The sequence below is a fragment of the Bison bison genome, unplaced genomic scaffold (assembly GCF_000754665.1).
Source record: "Bison bison bison isolate TAMUID 2011002044 unplaced genomic scaffold, Bison_UMD1.0 scf7180017858203, whole genome shotgun sequence".
In the NCBI taxonomy this organism is placed as follows: Eukaryota; Metazoa; Chordata; class Mammalia; order Artiodactyla; family Bovidae; genus Bison; species Bison bison.
This window is the reverse complement of record NW_011488776.1, coordinates 836-25033: the sequence shown is the minus strand read 5'-3', so window position 1 is coordinate 25033 and position 24198 is coordinate 836. Positions and strand designations below refer to the sequence as shown.

The 24198-nt window shown below is 43.3% G+C and overlaps 3 non-coding genes across 3 annotated transcripts; 1 reads left to right on the top strand and 2 right to left on the bottom strand.

The window, feature by feature from the left end:
• The first annotated feature begins 1437 nt into the window (after nt 1-1437).
• Nucleotides 1438-1510, top strand: TRNAV-AAC. The gene has a single exon. It is a non-coding gene; the product is annotated as a tRNA-Val (tRNA).
• Nucleotides 1511-7970: 6460 nt separating this feature from the next.
• Nucleotides 7971-8044, bottom strand: TRNAN-GUU. Its single transcript has one exon. It is a non-coding gene; the product is annotated as a tRNA-Asn (tRNA).
• Nucleotides 8045-12285: 4241 nt separating this feature from the next.
• On the bottom strand, nt 12286-12357 carry TRNAH-GUG. The gene has a single exon. It is a non-coding gene; the product is annotated as a tRNA-His (tRNA).
• Between the last annotated feature and the right edge of the window lie 11841 nt (nt 12358-24198).

Genomic DNA, 24198 nt, shown 5'->3' with positions numbered 1-24198 from the left:
TGGCGAATCCGTTCCTCTGGCTGGACTTGGAAGGTGAAAACTAGGACCTGCAGGGGAGGAAAACAGGGGAAAGCTCATGAAATGTCCTGATCTAAAGCTGTTTTGAAGTCCGCCTCTTTGGGGACTCAGGCTCCAGCGCTGGTGAGGATGCTGCCGCGCGGTCGCACCCTCGATTGCACTCGGAGTCCACGCGGAACCAGGCGGAGCCCCGCGACCTGGGGGCCGGTGCGCACACGGCCCGCGCCTTCCCCGGAGTAGGAGCCCCTGACCGGAAGAAAACGCGGTGACCGCCGCACCAAGAAAATGAGAAAACCACTGCCGGAGAAAACGGCACATGCACCTCCAAACTTGTTACCCTTCTAAAGGAAACCAGAGACAGACAGACAACTTTGCATTAAAGTCTTTCAACAAAAAGAAACTCTGCCTGCTTGTGAGGTGAACACGAAAACCCCTCCCGACAACTGTTTTCTGGGAAAACCGCCTTTATCTCTCTCTCCTCCTAGGTTAAAATTTGAGCTCCAAGACCTGTTGGAAAATATTATAAAAGGCAAATAAAAGGCGTTTCAGACATTGTAAAAGGGAAAACAAAGCTGTCCTTCAAGCAGAATCTCAAGCACAGTAAGTGAGGGATGAATCACCACGAGAGCTGTGTGGACAGAGCCTGGCTCCTCAGCGGCCTTATGCAGAGACTGACTGCAAGCAAACTCAGTACAGGCTGGGAGGCCCGACCCGCGTTCATGTTCGGTATTTCCAAACACACAAAAGACCTGAGCCGTCAGCCTTTGCTGCGCTTCCTGCTAAAACGTGAAAATGTGACGAAAGTCTTGGACTTAAACTTGATGACTAGAATAAGCTACAGAGGCAGGAACCTGAGGAATCACCTTTCCCAGGGATGACCCTGGAGAAGCGAGGCTGCGAAAGGGCTGCGACGAAAGAGCACGCGGGTCAGGCGCATCGGAACAGAGGGGAGGGCGGGTCCTCGGATTCCCGGGTGGCTTTAAAGCATGGATCATTTCCGAAAGCGGAGCCCACTGACCGCCGGCGCCGTGAAAAAGGCCACCGAGGCGAGGGTCTGCAGCCCGTAAGGGGCTGTGTCCTTGTTGCTGGGCATCGGGGTGGTCTGGGTCTGAGAGGCACCTAAAGCCCCAGGCTCCTTCGGCTTCTGGGAACTGGGGAGTCAGAGAGGGCGACCCCTCCTTTCCGGTGCGTAGCTGTACTCTAGTTGCAGGATCCCGAGGCTAAAACTGTCGGGGATCCCCGGGGGCCTCGCTTCAGGAGAAGCGAGGAGCCCTAAAGCAGAGCCTTTCAGAAGCCACAGTCTCCTTATCTAAGGGATAGCCTGTACTTCCAGGATCCCCTTCCTTTGAAAATTTCTGATGGCCCTTGTGGTCAAACATAGAATTCTTGGGTATGTCATTAGAAATATATACCCGTGTGGTTTCCGTAGTGTAGTGGTTATCACGTTCGCCTAACACGCGAAAGGTCCCCGGTTCGAAACCGGGCGGAAACAACCTTACTTTTTCCCAGAGTTGTATACATTTTAAACGCAAAAAAGAAGTCAGCGGCGTGGAGTGAGAGACCTCGAAAGCAGCTGCATTTTCCATCCCCAATAAACAGGAGTTCCGTGACAGCCTGAAAGCTTGCTCCGCACTACAAACCAAGCCTCCTTCGTCTGAGTCACTGTGGACACCAGGGCACAACCAGCTACTCCAAGGAGGGCACAGAACAAAACCTTTACCTGCGGAAATCCCCTCAGCTCCTCTGGCGCCTACATTTCCTCTACACCCTGACACATATTATGGCTCTGAAAACCAAGAAGTTCATCCGTCTGAAGCACACTTGGCTTTTTCCCACCTCAGCACCCTTGGTTTGCATGAAAGAACAATAGAAACCGAACTGACTCTTCACTGGGGGCTGGAGCCAAAGACTGGTAGAAAAGAACTCCGCTCAACTGAGCTGTCCGGGCATGAAAAGGTGCCCAAACACGTGCCATTAGCAGGAGAGGCACCTGAGCCAGGTCAGAGATCAGGAAGTAGAGCGATCCATCCATCACCCTGTGAGAGCCAGTCAGCACCTGACTCATAAGGACAGCAGAGGTTCAGAAGGACAGCTTGACCTTGGCTCTGATGCACACAGCGCTAAAGCTAGACCAGGATGGAACCCAGCCTGTTACCTTTCAGCCTGGCCCCAGAGCCCAAAATATGGCCCAGGAGAGGAGAGGGGAAGGGTAATGAACAGCCGGGCAGGAGCCGGGAGACTTGCGCAGCTTTGTTCAGCCCTGGGCCGCTGGGAATCGCCCCCTTTTCTGCTCTCAGCATCTATGGAATATAATATTTACTTTAGTTTTTACGTGGAGATGCTAAATAAGACACTTTGTGAGGTTCCCTGGTGGTCTAGTGGCTAGGATTTGGGGCTTTCACCACCACAGACTGGGTTTGATTCCGTTTTGCTGGCATTCTGATTTGTAGTTTGTATTGATTCCACTGTGTCTGTGTTCATTCCACTCTGTCCCTCCCCAAAATAAGGTACTGATACAGCTTCTAGGTTGAGAATTCCAGTGGATAACACCCAAGGAGTTTTTTGTTGAAATTTCTCACTGAAATGTAATTCTGAAGAAGAAAAAACCAAAAAGTTTAGTTTCACTTTATCATAGAAACAAATTAGTATGTGCCTATATGCTAGTATAATAATTCAAGTTGATAATAAGGATAAATCTCAAATATTTTAACACTATAGAAAATTATAATAATTGATGTGTGATCATACAGAAAATGTTGTACTTCTAGAGAAGACTCCTTGTATGCATCACACCAGTTTAGTAATTTAGGTCTAAAAACTACTTTGTTTTCCAAATATTGTAATAATATGGAAAATATTGGTAGCATAGTATTCTAGTTTGCACAAGTCTTGGGTTTATTTTCTCTTCAAAATTCTAATAACACTGTACTGGCCTAAATTTTCTATACTGGTTTTACTTGTTTATCAAAATTTTTTTAATCCAATAAATATTTACATCTATGAAATTTAAAATTATGTGTTCCAGTAAATTAAGTATACCATATATGCTAAATAGAGATTGATATTATAATTCTAGAAATCATAGTCACTTAATTATTCTACTTACAATTTGGCGTATCATTTACTGTATGATTCCAACATACATTTCTCTATGTCAGATCAACTTTTGATGTTAAGGTCTATTTTATCTTTGAAGTCTTTGACTGATATTAAATTGATTGATGTGTGATCTTTGCCTGTATAATGTATAACTGAGATAGAAATGAGAACCGCTGTTTTACTTCAATGCTGCCTCCTATGTTTCTAGATTATAGAATGGCCATATGTGAACAGGTTAAGAGGAGGCTTAGGTACCTTTTATAAGGAGGTTAGTGACTGTGTCCATCAATGTCACTGTAAGAATTGTGGAACACATGGAATGTCTGCTCCAGGAAGTGAGGTGCTATCACTGAAAGCCTGCTGTTTCCTTAAAGTCCTTGTTTATGTAATAATACTTAAAAAAAAAAAAAAAGATTTTAGTTCTTGGTTTCTTGCCTTCTACATCTGAAGTCATCCATCTTACTGTTATCATCTTCATTGTGCTTCTCTTATCTCCATCACTGCTAGAACCCTAGGCCGAGATGAGCAGATTAGCCTGGAAAAAACACACTGCCAGGAACCAGTTCTGCTCCCACTGTACTGTCCCCTTTTGATCCTCCAGATGTGGACTCACCAGGGCAGAGACCTTGAGCTGACTCAAAATGCAGCATTTCTCTCCCCCTCCCCCCACAGCAGGGCCTGGCATCTAATAATTGCCTGAGTAGTGCTCAGTGATTAAAAGCAATCTAGTGCAATGGTGAAAGGAAAGATGAAAAGGAGAAGAAATTGGGTTGATTTGGGGAGACCTAGAGTATGAGGGACAGAGAATGACAGACAGACAAAGATACTCACAGAGAGTAGAGAGAATCTCCAAGAGTTAGGTTTACTTTGTGAGACCCTAAGAGCTCATGGTCATAGCAAACACTGCATCATTTCTCTCCCTGGGGGAGGGGGAACTAAAAAGCCTAAACTGAGCGCCGAAGAATTGATGCTTTTGAACTGTGGTGTTGGAGAAGACTCTTGAGAGTCCCTTGGACTGCAAGGAGATCCTACCAGTCCATTCTGAAGGAGATCAGCCCTGGGATTTCTTTGGAAGGAATGATGCTAAAGCTGAAACTCCAGTACTTTGGCCACCTCATGCAAAGAGTTGACTCTTTGGAAAAGACTCTGATGCTGGGAGGGATTGGGGGCAGGAGGAGAAGGGGACGACAGAGGATGAGATGGCTGGATGGCATCACCGACTGGATGGACGTGAGTCTGAGTGAACTCCAGGAGTTGGTGATGGACAGGGAGACCTGGCGTGCTGCAATTCATGGGGTCGCAAAGAGTCAGACACGACTGAGCGACTGAACTGAACTGAACTGAACTGAAGAGCTCATGAGTGCTCATGAGATTCAACAGAAGAACTCAGGGAAGGTTGACTAATAACTCTTGGTACCAGGTCTGCACAAGATGGATTGTCAGGTGCAGAATCCTATTGGTCCCAACAATTGTCTCAAATGGGATAATTTTTGCAGAAACAGCCAAACACTGTCAAGGAATCACATAGAGACAGTGATTGGCATGTTAAGGTAGGCTTAAATAAGAGGTCAGCCAGTTATTAAATGTGCACATCCAGATGGCAAAAATATATTCATGAAGAAAAGGGAAGAATAAATGTCTGAGACCAATGTTTTCCCCCTCTTATCAGTAAATTTAGTGTGAAGCAATTCGGAGTCACTCTGATCAGTCTTCTCTGGACTTGAATAAGTAGGTCACCACCGAATTAATTAGAGTTATTGGAAGGCTTTCTAGAAACATCTTGGAAGTTTAGCTGCTGAACATATGCAACAGGGTGATGTCCACTTGGACTTTTGTTGTACCTCTAGCTTAGTTGAATCAGGAGGGTACCACTTCCCTTGTTAGAGTATCTTATAGACATACCTCATGTTTGTCATGATGACAAGATATGAAGAAAAAATCTGTTTCATGGAGTTGGAAAAATGGGAATACAAATTGGCATACCTGCTATTGAAATCAAACTAAGAACACTTAAAATCCCTTCAGCTTCTTACAAAGGTGGAGTGAAAAAATCAGATTTACCCTCCAGCCTGAAATCAGATCTCACTCTCCCCTTCTTGCTTGCTCCCAAAGGAAAAATAAAGGAAATTATATAATATCAGTTTCTAGAAACAGAAAATCAGGCAAAAGGGGACAGCGGCCTCTGAGAGATGAGAAATAAGGTGAGTCCTGCCATTGGCCCATGTTAATGCTTTCAGAGAGTGTCCAGGTTGGGCAAGAGAAGGGGGATTCAAGACCAACTCTTTGGATTGTTGAGTTTTGCTGAGTTTTGCTGGAGAGCAAGGCAGCCAGGGTTCAGAGAACAAAGGTCCAGTGATGAGAAAGCGATCCAGTGATACAAAAAAGCCTCCCGTAAGTAGTAAGCAGAGTTCTGACAAGAGTAGGCTTGTGGAGAAATGCCTCAGACAAAGAAAAGAAATTTTGAACAAGATCATAGAACAGTGCTTAAAGTTCATCTAAGATAGACGATTGTACACACTGTTGCCAGTCAGACTGGACTTCTGATATAACTCATGAACCTTGGAGAAGACCACAGCTCTAGAATAGTCAGCCCTTGAATGACCTACCAAAAAAATCATGAAGCAAAATCCAAAGAGATCAAACTGTTTACAAGTCACTTAACTGTACCCCAAAACAAAACTCAAGGTAATTCATAGAAATACCAAAATACTAGTACTAATACCAAAAAACTAGCCAGAAGGGAAATTTTGATGCTGTCCAGCATCCAAACAACAACAAAATGCCAGGCATGCAAAGAGGCAGGAAAATATGATGCAAAAGAAAGAATATAATTAAGCAATCAAAACTGAGCCAGAATTGACATGATGTAAAACTCAGTAGAGAGGACTTTAAACAGCTACCATGACTATGTTACATATGATCAAAAAGTTCATTAGAAATGTGGAACACAAAATGGCATAAAAGCAAACTTTAGAGATGAAAATTATAACATCTGTGAGTCAACGACAGACTAGACATTGTAGGAAAAGGTTAGGGAATACTAAGCCTTGAACAACTGAAAACATCCAAAATGAAATGCCAGTAATTAAAAAAAAAAAAAAAAGAACATAGCACCACTGGAAGGTAGAGCAACTTTAAAAGGCCTAATATAGGAGTGGTTGGAGTCTCTGAAAATCCAGGAGAAATTTTTTGAAGAAAGAAAACTTGAGGAAACACAATAGAAAATACTCCAATCATAATGAAAGTTATGAACCCACCAATCAAAAGAGCCAAATGAACTGTGAGCACAAGAAACAGGAAGAAAACCATGCCCAGTCCCATTATAATTAAACTGCTCTAATCCACTGAAAATGAAAACAAAACAAAACAAAACAAAAAACACACAATGCAGCCAGACAGAAAAGACACAGCACATTCTGAAAACAAAAATAAAGTTTGTGTCAGATTTCTCATCAAAAGAAATGGAAGTGAGAAATCAGTGAAGCAACATTTTTAAAGGACTGAGAGTGGAAAAAGTCAGGGTGGAAGTCTATGCTTGCTGCTGCTGCTGCTGCTGCTAAGTCACTTCAGTCGTGTCCGACTCTGTATGACCCCATGGACCGCAGCCCAACCAGGCTTCTCCATCCATGGGATTTTCCAGGCAAGAGTACTGGAGTGGGGTGCCATTGCCTTCTCCAGTCTATGCTTACTCCCTGCCAAAAAAAAAAAAAAAAAACCCTGAAATATAAGTTGAATGGTGACATTTATAGACATACACAGGCTGAAAGATTTCATTACCAGCATGTTCACACAGCAAGAGAAGTTAAAGGAATCCTTCAGGAAGGAAGGGAACTCACATCGGATGGAATTCCTGATGGACACCAAGGAAATGAAAGAAAAGAGACATGGCATATGCATGGGAAAATATGTGCTTTTTTATTATCAATTAAATCTCTTAAAAAATATGGAACAATTTAAGGAAAAGTAACAACCTTGAATTTGGGGGTCATAACATATGCAAAGTAAAATACCAGACAACAAAAGCATAAGGGCAGGCAGGCGAGAAATGTGAGGAGGTGTCCCTCCCTGGAAGGCAGACTGCACTGAATTACAGATGTATGTATGCTGTCACACCTAAAACAATTGCTGAAATAACAAGATATTTATAACCAATAAGTCAACAAAGACAAGAAAAAGGAATCACATACAAAACCATGTAAAGGCTGCTGCTGCTGCTGCTAAGTCACTTCAGTCGTGTCCGACTCTGTGCAACCCCATAGACGGCAGCCCACCAGGCTCCCCCGTCCCTGGGATTCTCCAGGCAAGAACACTGGAGTGGGTTGCCATTTCCTTCTCCAATGCATGAAAGTGAAAAGTGAAAGTGAAGTCGCTCAGTCGTGTCCGACTCTTGGCGACCCCATGGACTGCAGCCTACCAGGCTCCTCCGTCCATGGGATTTTCCAGGCAAGAGACTGGAGTGGGATGCCATTGCCTTCTCCAGTGTAAAGCCTGCGATAGAGTAATTACTCTTCCAGGATTCTACCCTGTCCTCATGTATACAAGAATGATAACTGTCAGAGGAAAAGCATAGAACCAAACCGCAGAAGTACATGGAAGGGGTTAAATAGAAACTACAACAGTGGGAAAACTTCATTGGTAAAAGGAGTTTACAGGGTAAAGAAGATAAGCCTACTCTTTCATGAATTACAGGATTCCCAGTGACCTGCTTTTTCCTCCAGAGAGGGTGAAGGAATGTCCTTGTGTGTATGTGTGTGTGTGTACAAGACACAGAGGGCAGTTGGGTAGTGGGTTTGGGAGAGGATGCGCGAACTAGAAACAATCGTTCATTATTTACTTTCTAAAAGAGTGACACCCGTCCCTGGGTGGGCTCGAACCACCAACCTTTCGGTTAACAGCCGAACGCGCTCACCGATTGCGCCACAGAGACACAAGAGGACGCTGCTCTTTATTCTCACCGAAAGAAAGCCTAACTACCAAGCTAGGCGGAGCCACCTGTCTCTCACATGACAGTAGCTTCTGCTCCAAGCCTCGGACAACCATGGAAAAGGAGTCCACTCCGCGCGTTGGATCCCGTGGGGAAGCCGGGCGATGCCGAAGGCAGAAGGGCAGCCGAGCGTCTCCGCCCCTCCTTGCTCCTCTCCCGTTTCAGATGCAGCGCCGGGAGACGCCCCGAGCCTGAGCCGAAGGGGACCCGAGGGAAGCTGAACATCCGGTGGGCTCAGTGATGGCTCCTTGTTTGCTACGCCTTTACTCAACCACCTGCGCCGCTGGGCAGCGGTTTAGTAGGTGAGATCCGTGTGGCCGCAGCTGGAAAGAGATCAGATCCCAAGAGGAAGAGTGAAAAGCAGGGAGAACAAAAAAAAGGCATGAATGAAACAAAGAGACCTCCCAGAAAGCCTGTGAGGAGATTGGGACCAGATCCTGAGAGAGAAAAATTACTTTTATAAAGTAGCAAAACAGGGAGGGAGAATCGGAGAAAACATCAAAGAGAGAAAAGCACGAACTTCTGTAAGTGTGCATGAACAAAACAGCAAAAACAGTGTGGTACATTTACGTGGAGACCTGTCTGTGCAGTTAGGACTGCAGTCATACAGGTCTGTGGTGCATTGTGCTTGTATAGCGTAAGTGCTGCATTGGAGCGGCAGCAACCTCGGCTCCGATCCAGGCTATAGCAAGGTCTATAACCTGTCTTTCCATTTGCCTTTTTTCTTTTTTTTAGTTGACTTATAGTTGATTTACAATGTTCTGTTAGTTTCAGGTGTACAACAAAGTGATTCAGTTATACATACATACATGTCTATTTTTTTTCAGATTCATTTTCCTTGTACATTACTACAAAATATTGAGGATAGTTCCCTGTGCTATACAGTAGGTCCTTGTTGGTTATCTATTTTATATATAGCATGTGTATATGTTAATCCCAAACTCCTAATTTATCCCTCCCTCTTTTTCCCTTTAGTAACCATAATGTTTTCTAAGTCTGCAGGGCCATCTGTTTTGTATATAAGTTCGTTTGTATCATTTTTGGTTTTGTGTCTTATATTCCTCATATAAGCAATATCATATGAAATTTGTCTTTGGCTTACTTCAGTTAGTGTGACAATCTCTAGGTCCATTCATGTTGCTGCAGTTGGCATTATTTCATTCTTTTTTACATCTAAGTACTATTCCAACTCTTTGCTTTTAATTCCAGCACCAGCTATGTCCCTTAGCAGTGGTGGGAGAGCAGAGTTTGCCGCTGGCCTTGCAGTGATATACAGTGAGACGAGGAGTAAATCCCAAAGCGCACAAATCTACTGGTCAAAGCAAAACCTAGGACGATTACCTGTCTCACTGTTAAGCAGAACACAGCCCCAAAGTTGAAATATCACCTCTCAAGAAGACTTGTCTATAGTTTGCACTAATAAAATAACATGGTCATTGCTGGCTTTTTCTGGTAAAGCTATTTCTTTTTTGCTTTGGTTTTAAATTTTTTTTATTTTTAATTGAAGGATAATTGCTTTACAATATTGTGTTGGTTTCTGCCATATATCAACATAAATCAGTCATAGGTATACATATGTCTGATTGGTCACTCTTGATCCTCCCTCAAGTTTCCTCAGTACCATCTTTCTAGATTCCATATATATGTGTTCATATACAGTATTTGTTTTTCTCTTACTGAGAGTGAAGATATTTCTGACATCAGTGAGGGCTTTATTTACACTAAAGGAGAACAAGGATTTAATGGCTTTACAATAAATACAAACTAGTCCTCACAGTCTATCTACAACTTGTCTCCAGTCACCATTCACTGATTTTTATGGAAACCGTAAATCATTGAACTATATTTTACATAGTGTAAAAAGTACACACCTTTAGTTCATAGGCAGTTTGCTGACTTTGGGCAAATGTAGTCATCACCTGAATCAAGTTATAGAAGATTCCCACCATCCTAGAAAGTCATTTGAGCCCCATTTCAAGGCAATCCCTACACTAGATCGATTGCTAATTATTATTGTGACGTCTATTGCAATAGTGTACTGTTGCTTGCTCTTGAAATTTAGATGAATGAATGTACATTTTTTGGTAACTTCTATTTCATGCAAAATTTTGTTCACTAAATACATTCATATTATTATGCATATCACATTAATTTTGGTATTATTGGAGTAATTCCGGTGGGGATTTTCTGGTGTTAATTGGTGTTCTTGATGAATATTCTTAGTGTTTTGATGAATATTCCATAACAGACTTTTTGTGTACGTGTACATCCACAGAAGTTCCGCAGTTGCTGGGTCATGGAGTCAAAGATTAACTTTAACTTTATTAGAAATTGCCAACAGTCTTCCAAAATGATGTCAAACCAACTACTACAGATGCAATTGCTCCAAATTTGTCAGCATTTGATAAATGAATTATTTTAAATATAGTCATGCTGGAGGGTGGAGAAGGCAATGGCATCCCACTCCAGTACTCTTGCCTGGAAAATCCCATGGATGGAGGACCCTGGTAGGCTGCAGTCCATGGGGTCTCGAAGAGTCGGACACGACTGAGCTTCACTTTCACTTTTCACTTTCATGCATTGGAGGAGGCAATGGCAACCCACTCCAGTGTTCTTGCCTGGAGAATCCCAGGGATGGGGGAGCCTGGTGGGCTGCCATCTCTGGGGTCGCACACAGTTGGACACGACTGAAGTGGCTTAGCAGCAACAGCAGCAGCAGTATGCTGGAGGGTGTGTAATGATATCTCCTTATTGTATTACTGTTTTTTTCCCTAATGAGTAAAATTATCAAGAATATTTTGTTACAACTCCTGGTCATTAAAACATCTACCTTTGTGATCCAGGAAGACCCTGGCTTAGGTTTCCCAGGAAAAGAAAAAGCAGTGCTGTGATCTATCCCCATGGTGCAGACGGATCCTCCAAAGTATCTCTGGTAGACAGAGACCCAAGTTAGAGTTGTTCCCAGAGGCCACTGTCTCACATTCAATGACTGGCCCAGCAAAAGCAGATGCTGCCGCCCTCCCAGGTTTTTGTCATCTCCCCCCACTGACATCTCACTTGTCAGTTGAGCAGGGTGGAATATATTTTTTAAATATTCTCTTTCAATCTATAAATTCACATTCATTTCCCTGAGTAATTGGAATTTCCAATTTGTCTCACTACCACAAGGAAAAACCTGTTATTGGTGACATAAGCAGACAGTTCCTGTAAAAATCAACACCAGAATATCAATGCTCAGGCCTGGGGCATCTCCGGGTGATCCAGATACATGCCCTGACTCTCCAGTTGCTGCTGTTTGGAATCCCTGTGGTCTCTACCAGGCAGTGGGCACGTTTTCCCTTTTCTCTTGGACACTTGCTCAGAAGACCTGTTAGGACAAATGTTATGTCCATTGTAGGGCAAGAGGTGAGAGAGGGAGTCGGGGTGGTAGATGAGGGGTGGGGGGGTGTGGACCAAGCCTGCAGAGGCAGCGGTGGAAGAGACAGCACAGTGACTGTGGGTGTGTGTGGGTCTGGAAGAGCTGCTGAAAGGCAGTCAGTCTGGGGGGTGAGCGTATGTGCTCTGCCTGTGTGGGGAGGAGCAGGAAGACTGGGAGATCTTTGCTAGAATTACTTTGCAGAGAGGGATTTGGTAAGGGTGGAGGGGAGGAGGGTGGCCCTGAAGAAAGATGGTGGCTCATGGGGTACCTAGCAGCAGAGATACCGTGATCTTGAAAGGGCTTAAACCAGGGCAAAGCCTTGTCCATTGCCTTCGTGTGGTGCTGAATTCTGTGATTTTCTTACTACTGGGAAACTCGACTTCATAATTTCTGCTTGATGATCCCTAGATAGTAAAATGTGTATATTCATTTAGGTGAGTTTGAAGAAAGGACAAGCTTAAACTGTGGAGTGGCCATCAGAATAGATTAGAGTAGCAAGGGATGGATAGGCATTACCCGGAAAATGTATCAAAGGGCCTCATCCAAGTGTATCATCCACACTTGGCTAATAAAAATTTTCTACATCTTGATCCTGGTAATTATTTCACATCAAATAGCTGTTCATTTGTGCATCTTGTTCTGTGATTACACACCTTAATAATTTCCTTTTTGGATAGAATTGGCGGTCACATTTCAGAGAACCCAGTGTAGACCATTACGGCGTTTAAGAAAAGAAAAAAACAAGGAGATGCCAGGTGTAACCTAATGCCGTGACTCGGATTCGAACCGAGGTTGCTGCGGCCACAACGCAGAGTACTAACCACTATACGATCACGGCGCGCCACACTCAAAGCTACAACAATGAATTTTGATCTGTGTTATTTGACTTAAAATGATTCCAATCATTGCGCTGCTTTATTCTTGGAAACTGCAGGTATTCTTTTTCTCTCCTGCATCTCCAATGCCTGCTTTCCCTCTCTTCCTATCAATCCTGATACAGGATGAGAAAACGAAACCAAACCGAAAACCAATTCTCACCTCCCCAGATCTGGCACGCTCTTTCTAGGAAGTCTGGTTGTCTTCGTTCCCACCTCGCCAGCTTCTTTCCTGGCTCTTCGCGTTTGTCCCTTGCCGACCTTGCCCACCCCCTGGTTCCAGCTCTTGCCCCACCAACTGCGGCCGGTCAGAGCGAGGGCAGCGCCGGTTGCGCAGACGGCCGGGTGAAGGCGGAGCGAAGAAATGAAAGAACCATTACGAGACCAGCAGGCGTTCAGCTTCCCTTGGGCCCCCTCGGCTCAGGCCCGGAGCATCTCCGGGGCGCTGCTTCTGCGGCGGGGACGCTCGGCTGCACTTCTGCCTTCTGAATCGCCCGACGCCCGGCTTGCTCACGGCTTCTCCTGTTGTCAGAGGCTTGGATCCGGCGCCGCTCTCCAGGGAAAAGCGGGTGGCTCCGCCTGGCGTGGAAGGAGTGATCGCTCATCCATGGGGATGAGAAGAACCTGATGGACGCCTATCTCTGTGGCGGAATCGGTTCGCGCGTTTGGTTGCTAAGCAAAAGATTTGGTGGTTGAAACCTACACAGGGACGCCTTGCCTGTGCGCACCTGTAAGTACTCAAAGGCTTTGTGGTTGTTTCTACTCCTCGCATCCTTTCCGGGAAAGGCCAAAAAAGCCTCTTCTACAATCATCCTCCAGCTCCGAGAATGAGTGCAACTGTATCTCTTCACGTTCCTCCTTCACTGTGCATGTAATAAACCCCATAACTCACCGTTGTTTTTAAAAATTTGTCCCATATTTCCAAAGAGATTTAAATTAAAAATCTTGTATTTTTTCCCAGGCAGATGCTGTCTCTCTTTTCCTTCATCCCTGTGTGTACATCTAGATTTCCACCTGGTGGTGTTCTTCCTGGAGGGCTACTGTAACATTACTTGAAATGTGGGTCTGTTGGTGATGAAGACTTTCACCATTTGTATGTCTGTAAAGCCATGAAATTTCCTTGGAAGGAAAGTTATGACCAACCTAGATAGCATATTCAAAAGCAGACACATTACTTTGCCAACAAAGGTCCATCTAGTCAAGGCTATGGTTTTTCCAGTGGTCATGTATGGATGTAAGAGTTGGACTGTGAAGAAAGCTGAGCACCGAAGAATTGATGCTTTTGACCCGTGGTGTTGGAGAAGACTCTTGAGAGTCCCTTGGACTGCAAGGAGATCCTACCAGTCCATTCTGAAGGAGATCAGCCCTGGGATTTCTTTGGAAGGAATGATGCTAAAGCTGAAACTCCAGTACTTTGGCCACCTCATGCGAAGAGTTGACTCATTGGAAAAGACCCTGATGCTGGGAGGGATTGGGGGCAGGAGGAGAAGGGGATGACAGAGGATGAGATGGCTGGATGGCATCACTGACTCGATGGACATGAGTCTGGGTGAACTCCGGGAGCTGGTGATGGACAGGGAGGCCTGGCGTGTTGTGATTCATGGGGTCACAAACAGTCGGACACGACTGAGTGATTGAACTGAACTGAAATGTCATTATTCACCTTCATTTTGAAAGACTTTTGGGAGTGGGTAGTGATAGAATTCCACCTTGACTTTTTAGGCTTCAGTCCTTTAAAGAGGTTGCTCCACTGTCTTATTACTTCTATGCTTCTTTCTTTTTAAAATTGTTGTTGAATGTGTTACAATATTGTTTCTGTTTCTTTTCTTTTTTTCTTTTGCCACGAGGCATGTGGGATCTTAGCTCCCCAACCAGGGATCCAACCCACAACAAGGACCATCAAGGAAGTTCCTCACTTACATGCTTATGATGAGAAACCTGATATCTTTATTTTTGCTTCTGTAGATACTGGTCTTTTTCCTCTGGTCTCTTGGGGATTGTATTCTTTTTCAAAGGCTTTGACCACTTTAATTATGATGTGACTAGATATGGTTTTTTCATACTGTTGTGCTCATTTATTTTGTTCATTTGGCTCCCTGGATCGGTGGGCTTATAATCTTTACTACAATTGGAATTATCTGACATTGTTCCTCCAAAAACTATTTCTTGTCCCTGGGTATTTTCAGAAACATTAATCACCTATGTATCATTTCTTTTAATGTTGCCCTACCATTAAGTGACACTGTTTTCATTAAAACTATTCTATTTTGGCATGAGTTTCCTTTTGGAAACAACTGTCCTTGACTTTGTGTTCCCTAATTTTGCTTTTTTTTTTTTTTTTTGCAATGTCTAATCTGCTGTTCAATTGTCTTGGATGTTATAGTTTTCATCTCTGACATTTGATTTTTGGCCATTTCTGTATATTCCACGGTTCTAGTTAACTTTTGAGATATATGCACACAGTCACAATAACTGTTTAAAGTCTTCTCTGCTGATTTTTATATTGTGTCGGTTCTGGTTCAGTTTTGGTTGATTAATTGATTCATTCATTCATTAGGAGACTTCCTCCCTATCTGTTGTTTTCCTGCCTCTTTGCATGACTGTCATTCTTTGGTAGGAGGCCAGACATGATCAAAATTTCCCTTTCTGGACACTGGCTATTTTGATATTTTTATAAATCTTCTTGAGTTTTACTCTGGGGTACAGTTGAGTGACTTGTAAATGGTTAGATTCCTTTGGATCTTGTTTTCCTGATTTTTTTAGGTAGGTCAGTCTTGTGCTAATTATTCCCATCACTGTAAAAAGTTTCCTGACCAATGGTCAATGAACTACAAGTAGTCCAGTCTGTCTGGGGGGATCATACAGTGTCTGTCCTGTATGAGCACCAGGCATTGTTCCAGGATCTTTTTAAAAGTTTCTTTCCTTGGTCACAGGTACTTTCCTCATAACGATACCCTAATCATTACTCTGCTGAGTACTTGAGTGAAACCCTTTCATATCCCTGGATTCTCTCTCTCTCCCCCACTCACTCTTTCTCTTATCACTGGACCTTTTTTTTTTTTTAATATTTCTTTCTTATTATTTACTTTTATTGGCGAATAGTTGCTTTATGATGTTTTGTTAGTTTCTACTATACAGCAAAGGGAGTCAGCTATACATACACACATATCCCCTCTTTTTAGGACTTCCTTTCCATTTATGTAGCCACAGAACGTCAAGAGTTTCCTATACTACACATTGGATTCTCATTAGGTATCTATTTTATACATAGTATCAATAGTATATATACGTAAATTCCAATCTTCCAATACTAGCCCCCCTTTACCCTTTGATACCCAAACATGTATTTTCTACATCTGTGTCTCTACTTCTGCTTTGCAAATAAGGATCACTGGATCTTTGTCCTGTGAACTCTAGATGCCTTACTCTCCACCAAGACTCAGCTTCATTTTCACAGTCCAAGGAGTTGACCTCAAATCCCTCTCCTGGTGCCCAGCCTGGGAAGTCTCTGAAAGCAGTAAGCTGGGCCCAGTGGCAGAACTCATCTTGTTTATTTCTCATCTCTCAAGGCTTCTGTCCTTTGCTGCCTGATTTTCAGTGTCTTGGAAACCAGTATTTCATGTATTTTTTATTTTTTTTCCTTTGGGAGTAGCGAAAAGGGGGAGAGTGAGATTTAGGCAGGAGGATTTAAATCAGATTTAAATCTGATTCCTGACACTGAACCTTTGCCAGAAACTGAAGGCATCTCTTTATGTTCTTAATTTTATTCAATAGTTGTACTAATTTATATTCCAATGTATTTTTCCAACTCAAAGAATGAGTCTTTTTCTTCATGGTCTTGCCATCACAACAAACTTTCTATATATGAATCTATTTTTCTGATAAGGGGAGTAGTGACCTACTGACTCAGCTTAATGGGAGGTACAATGGAAGGACAATGTGGGCATTACCCAGAGATAGTATATTGCACATGTTCAGCAGCTAAACTTCCAAGATGTTTGGAAAGTATTTCAATACCTATAATTGTTTTCAGTGGTGACCTACATAATTGAGTCCAATGAAAACCAGTCCGAATAACTCTGGAAAGCTTCTTGCAGAGCAGCTTATTGATTAAAGAGAAAACAAAACAAAATCCACTGGTCCCAGACATGTATTCTCTTCCCTCGCCTTTATAAGTTGCATTTTTGCTTTGGTGGGATGCACACAATCTAATGAGGGGGTCTCCCTCCAATATCATTTGCATGGCCATGACTGTCTTCATAAGACACCTTGACAGTACATGGCTAAATCTGCAAAAATTATCTTATTTGAGACAAATTGTTGCAACTGACAGAATCCTGCACCTGATGATACATCTTGTGCAAAACTGGATCCTTATAGAGTTATTGGTTCACCTTCCGATTCCTCTGTTGAAGTTCATGAGGAAACAGGAGCTCTTTGGATTTTCTGTACTCAATCTAGGATGTCTCTGGGTTCTAGGACATTTCTCTCTGCCTCTCTCTCTCTCCCTCTTGGAGTGTGTGCCCTTCTGTTTCTCTCTGTCCCTTATACTCTAAGCTGCTGTGGATATTGCTCACTTTCTCTCCTCCTTGTCAGTTTTCTGGGACTGTGCATTAGGATTCCTTTAATAAGCAAGCACTTACTAGGTGCTCACCAGGTACCAGGCCCCTCTCCAGGAAAACCACTGTATCAGGGGCAAAGTCAAGGTCCCAATTCTTGCTGCACCCATACTGGGAGGCATCAAAAGAAGAATCACACACACACACACACACACACACACACACAAAATCACAGTGGGAGCACAATCTGTCATGTCCTTTCCAGGTTCATCCATCTTCCAGGGCCTAAGGGCCCCAGCAGTGAGTAAAATAAGAATTTCATAGCATGTGAAAATGGTTGACTTGAGATCTACAAGGCAAGTAACCAAGAATTGAGATTTAAATACAGTCTCTTAATCTGTTAACCTATGACCATTCTATAATCTATAAAAATATGAGGCAGCATTATATTAAAACAGTATTTTATTATTTCTACCTTAATTAGAAGTTTTTCAGACAAAGATTATACATTAATTAAACCAATGTAACATCAGTCAAAGAACTTAAAGTTAACAATAGATCTTACAACCACAAATTGAGCTGAACTGTAACAGAGAAATGCAAATTGGAATCACATATTAGATGATACTTAAAACACTTACCCCTAAATTTTAAGTGGAATAATTAAGGCAATATGATTTCTAAAATTATAAGACTCAGTCTTCATTGCAAAGATATTATGTGGTATATTTAATATACTGGACACATAATTTTAAATTTTATAAATGTAAATACTTTTTGGAATTCAAATTTGCTTAAGGGAAACTAAAACCAACATAGGAAATTTAAGTACCTCTCTTTCATGAGGATTTTGAATAGAAAATAAATCTAAGACTTGTAAAAACTAGAATACTATGCCACCAATATTTTCCACATTGTTAGAAAATCTGAAAGTCAACATGAAGTAGTCTTTAGACCGAAATTATGAAACCAGTATGATGCATACAAGGAGTCATCTCTGGTATTATACATAACAAATATTTTCTATGCAATTAATTATACACCAATTATTAGAATTCTCTAAAGTGTTAACAGTATTTTGATATTCATCCTTATTATCAACTTGCTTTTTTTTTTCTTGTACCTAGGATGGAGAGCACTAATTTATCTAAAGCTAAGCCTTTTTTATATTCCTGAGTTACATTTCAGCAAAACAGAAGGTTCAAGGAAAAGAAAACAAACCCACATGGTTTCTATCCACTGAAATCCTGGAAATAGAAGGTGGATCACTACCCCACTTTGGAGAGAGGCAGCATATGTGTGGTAAAGCAGGATGCCTCTGTGCTTGAATTCAGACTGGACCTGAGACTCGGTCAAGGCCAGAACAACACAAGACTAAGCATTATTATCCTGGGGCAGCACCCCACCAGACAGCAATCACACAATAGTTTTGGAACGCTCTTGAGGATACTCCCCCTCCCTTTGACATGTTTCCCATCTGCTTCTCTCTTCCTCCAAGCACAGAGAAGGATTCTTCCCTCTGTGTCCTGACAGAACACTTTATGCTCCCTGCAGGGCACAGGGAGCCAGGACAAGAGCTGCACTGCCTTGATGGGTTTCTAGCAAAGGAGTGTGGAAATCCCATGGACAGAGGAGCCTGGTGGGCTATGGTCCAGGGGTCGCAAAGAGTCAGACAGGACTGAGCGACTGACCAGGAACATGAGGTGAATCTACTGCTCAGACTAACCGAAGATGCCACTGCTGACCAAGGCAATCATCAAGGGGCCAGAGGGCAGCCGGTGCTGTGGAGGGAGGGAGATGGAAGCCTAGAAAGGTTCCTGCAATCACAGGGCAAGACTGGCCTGCACTTGGGAAATAGTCAAATAAAACACTGCCTGTAGCCTCTCTGTATCCTAAAGAGGATGGATGCCAGGTTCCTGAAGGGGCAAGAGGGTCCTCTTCCAGAGGACAAAGCTATCCCTGATCTTCAAAATCACGTCCCACAGAAGTTAACTTTGAGAGGGATGCCAAAGGAAAGAAGCAATCCCGTGGTATCAGCAAGTTACTATCAAGTGGTGTCATAATTCTTATATGAGGAGAGAGTGTGATAGCAAATGTGGGAAAATGTTAACTGTGCACTTAGGTACAAAATATATGATATTAGTATTCTTGCAAGTTTTCAGTATATTACAAAAGGTTCTTGTTTTTAATGAATTTTTGGAAACTCGAGTCCCAGATTCTCCTTGGATAAAAACTCTGTAAGACTCCGGGTTTGTAACATGCCAGGAGAAAAGAGTGGAGATGTTCGCTGACCAGCCCAGGCTGTTCATGGTATCTCACCTCTAACAGTCAGCCTGAGGTCAAGGCCCCCTAAACCCTGACTTAGTGGCATTCAGAAACTCAGTGCAGAAGCTCTTCTTCATTGGACCCTGAAGCAAAAGACAATTCCAATCTTGGTAGAAAGAGGATAACTCCTACAAGTGCAGGAACTAGACCCCAGCTGCAGCTATGAAAGCGCCAAATCCTATCCACCAGACCACCAGTTCTAGATCACCATGACAGAGATAGTATGGACCTAACAGAAGCAGAAGATATTAAGAAGAAGTGGGAAGAATCCACATAAGAATTGTTCAAAAAAGATCTTCATGACCCAGATAACCACTTGTATGATCACTCACCTAGAGCCAGACATCCTAGAGTAGAAAGTCAAGTAGGCCTTAGGAAGCATCACTATGAACAAAGCTAGTGGAGGTGATGGAATTCCAGCTGGACTACTTCAAATCCTAGAAGATGATGCTGTTAAAGTGCTGCACTCAATATGCCAGCAAATTTGGAAAACTCAGCAGTGGCCACAGGACTGGAAAAGCTCTGTTTTCATTCAAGTACGAAAGAAAGGCAATGCCAAAGAATGTTCAAACTACTGGACAATTGCACTCATCTCACACTAGCAAAGTAATGCTCAAAATTCTCCAAGCCAGAGAATTGAACTGAACTGCAGGCAAGAAGTCTAATCGAGTGATATTATTATACTATGGCTGTAGGTGGAAGTCCTGGATTATTTTCAGTGCGTGGGAGGAGGGGGATGGGACTAGGGTGGGCTGGAGGGAAGTGTGGATTCCTGTTCACGTCACAGATTGGTTGTGTCATATGTAGATATCTGAGCGCAGTGGCTGCTGGTCCGTAATCTGGTGCTTAAACACGATATGGTCTCCCGTGGAGTGGGAGAGAATCCAGCGTGCACACACACACACAAACACACACACACACAAGCTATAAATTGCTGTGGGCCTGTTTGTACCAACAGATAAATTATATGTGTGAGCAGTAACAATGATGGTGACCTCCCATTGCCTGCCCAGGGTCCAAACGAATATGACAGCCACTTCCATTTCTGATTTCCATATCTCAGTATCTTCCTATGGCCCAAGTTAACCCAGAACATGCAGAGATGGAAACTTTGGGAAATTTGCTTCCAGTTTAGCAACCTTGGCACAGATCTACCAGGATCAGCTTCTTGTGGGCTTGGCATGTGTGTATGTATACATACATCCTTTCCTCCCTCTACCCCTCCTTCTTTTGAAACCATTCTTAACTTCCAAATAAACACAAAAGCAAAAGCATGCTTACCCCAAACAACGAAAACATGCTAACCCTTCCACAAAAGAGGATAAAGTCTCTTTGTCTTTGAATGATTTTAATTCTTCTTCTGAGCCACATTCATTCTAATTTATAGATATCCTCTAACTTCAAATCGGAGAAGGCAATGGCACCCGACTCCAGTACTCTTGCCTGGAAAATCCCATGGATGGAGGAGACTGGTGGGCTGCAGTCCATGGGGTCGCTGGGAGTCAGACATGGCTGAGAGACTTCGCTTTCACTTTTCACTTTCATGCATTGGAGAAGGAAATGGCAACCTGCTCCAGTGTTCTTGTCTAGAGAATCCCAGGGACAGTGGAGCCTGATGGGCTGCCGTCTATGGGGTCGCACAGAGTCGGACACAACTGAAGGGACTTAGCAGCAGCAGCAGCAGCAGCAGCTAACTTAAAATACTGAGATTAAAAGTTAAGTCAAAAAAAAAAAGTTAACTCCTATCAACAGATTTTATATTAGCCTGTGCTGGGATGAAAAAGAAGAGGAAAATATTTTTTGATACATATAAAACTATTAGAATTGTAATAAGGAAGTGGTAAAGAACTCAGCTGCCAATCAGAAGGACTGATGCTGAAGCTGAGGCTCCAATGCTTTGGCCACTTGATGCGAAGAACTGACTCCTTGGAAAAGACCTTGATGCTGGGAAAGATTGAAGGCAGGAGAAGGGGACGACAGAGGATGAGATGGTTGGATGGCATCACGGACTTGATGGACATGAGTTAGAGCAAGCTCCGGGAGTTGGTGAAGGACAGGGAACCCTGGCATGCTGCAGTCCATGGTCCAACTCTTTGCGACACCATGGATTGCAGCATGCCAGGTGTCCAAAGTATTGGAGTTTCAGCTTTAGCATCAGTCCTTCCAATGAACACCCAGGACTGATCTTCTTTAGGATCTTCAGGATGGAGTGGTAGGATCTCCTTGCAGTCCAAGGGACTCGCCAGAGTCTTTTCCAACACCACAGTTCAAAAGCATCAAATCTTCGGCGCTCAGCTTTCTTCACAGTCCAACCCTCACATCCATACATGACCACTGGAAAAACCATAGCCTTGACTGTCAGACGGACCTTTGTTGGCAAAGTAATGTGTCTGCTTTTGAATATGCTATCTAGGTTGGTCATAACTTTCCTAAAGGAGTAAGCGTCTTTTAATTTCATGGCTGCAATCACCATCTGCAGTGATTTTGGAGCCCCCCAAAATAAAGTCTGACATTGTTTCCACTGTTTCCCCACCTATTTCCCATGAAGTGATGGGACCAGATGCCCATGGTCTTCGTTTTCTGAATGTTGAGCTTCAAGCCAACTTGTTCACTCTGCTCTTTCACTTTCATCAAGAGGCTCCGTGGTCTTCACTTTCTGCCATAAGGGTGGTGTCATCGGCATATCGGAGGTTATTGATATTTCTCCCGGCAATCTTGATTCCAGCTTGTGCTGCTTGCCTTAAACAACCATAAAAATGGGCAAAATGTGTGAAGCACCTGGTTATACACACTGGACAGAGACAGTGCAAGACTGTGAGTGCCTGAGAGAGAGTTGTGGGAATGACCTGATGGTGGTACAGCAAGCAGAGCATGGTGCTCACACAAAGCTAAGGCAGAGATCAGAGGGCAACTGAAACAACTAGAATCTGTAGAGAAGGAGAAAGGAGAGAACAGTTTACAGGCTAGTTTTCAAAAGTCTATATTGGGTCTCCTGCCAGTCATTTGCTGAGTGCTAGGCTGGCTGCTCATGGGTGGAGTGCTTATGCAAGGCTTATGGGACAACAGGTGCTATTGGGATGAAAACCAGAACAGAGATTTTAGAAGTCTCTGCTGGCAACACTGGAATTCAGGCCTTGTTAACTCTGTATCACCCTGAGCATTCAGTTGATACTCCAGAAAGACTGTTTTAGGAAGAAAGACCATACCCTAGTGTAAGGCCTACTCTTGATCCTCCCTCCAAAAGTGTAAAACTAAGACCTGACAAGGTTAGCAGGGTTTGGAGGTTGAGCCACACCAAGGAGGGCTTGGGACGTTCCACAGATCTACCAACACAATCCGTAAATCCAGCCCTACACAAGTTCAAAGTGGTTGGCCAGTAATCAAATTGCTTAGTAGAACAAAAGTTGATACATTTTGGAGAAGATACCAGAATCCAGAATGTCTATAATGTATCATTCAAAGAGTCCTGTGAACAAAAGTGAAACATGCCAAGAAACAGAAAAATGCTACTTATTCAACACATACTTTTAAAAAGAAAAAAAAAAAAAAAAAAGACAACCCCAAGATGTCTCAGATGTTGGATTTAGCAGACTTTAAAGCAGAGTTGTAGATACTAGCTGAGATTTGGAAAGGAGAAATAGAAGTGGTTGTCATATTCGTTTGGACCCTGGGAAGAGCTCCGGAGGTCACCAGCACTGTTACCCCTCACAAAGGTACTTTATCTGCTGATACAAACAGACTCGCAGCAATTTATACTTCCTATCAGATGTCCTCTTACTGTTTCACAGCTCTTGGGCCAGGTAACTGTTTTGTTCTTTGACAAATAGCTATAGAAGGACACTTCTATTTTTAGGGTTGGAGTTTAAAAGCAATAAGAGACTGAGGCAGTTTCTATCTAGCTCTTTTTTGTGGGCTTCAGTTCTCCATTAGGACCTCGCAAGCGTGGGCTCAGGTACCCAGCAAAAACTGTTGAATCTAATCTATTGCAAGTCTCTGTTATTAAGAATATACCAGGGTGCCTCTAGGATACACGTTTTAAAAACTCAAACTGTGTAAACTCTAAGGTGACACGGAAAGTGCAGTCAAAATGCAAGCAAGAATGGTGCTAAAGTTCAGAGGATGTGTATGAAGAAGTACTTATCTCCTGGCAATAACGTAGAGTCGGGAATGACTTAGCGACTAAACCACAGCAACATCATATTACCAAGTGAGTACGTGCGCAAAGTCGCTCGCAGCCTTAGGCACGACAATCATCAGTAACACCCGTAGCCAAAAAAAAAAAAAAAAAAATCACCGCTGTCCCGATTACAAGAGATCAAACCAATCAATCCTAAAGGAAATCAGTCCTGAACATTTGTTGCAAGAACTGATGCTGAAGCTTCAATAGTTTGGCCACCTGATGCGTAGAACTGGTTTATTGGGGGAAAAACCCTAATGCTCAGCTCACTTCAGTCGCTCAGTCGTGTCCGACTCTTTGCGACCCCATGAATCGCAGCATGCCAGGCCTCCCTGTCCATCACCAACTCCCGGAGTTCACTCAAACTCATGTCCATCGAGTCGGTGATGCCATCCAGCCATCTCATCCTCTGTCGTCCCCTTCTCCTCCTGCCCCCAATCCCTCCCAGCATCAGGGTCTTTTCCAATGAGTCGACTCTTCGCATGAGGTGGCCAAAGTATTGGAGTTTCAGCTTTAGCATCAGTCCTTCCAATGAACACCCAGGACTGATCTCCTTTAGGATGGAGTGGTAGGATCTCCTTGCAGTCCAAGGGACTCGCCAGAGTCTTTTCCAACACCACAGTTCAAAAGCATCAATTCTTCGGCGCTCAGCTTTCTTCACAGTCCAACCCTCACATCCATACATGACCACTGGAAAAACCATAGCCTTGACTGTCAGACGGACCTTTGTTGGCAAAGTAATG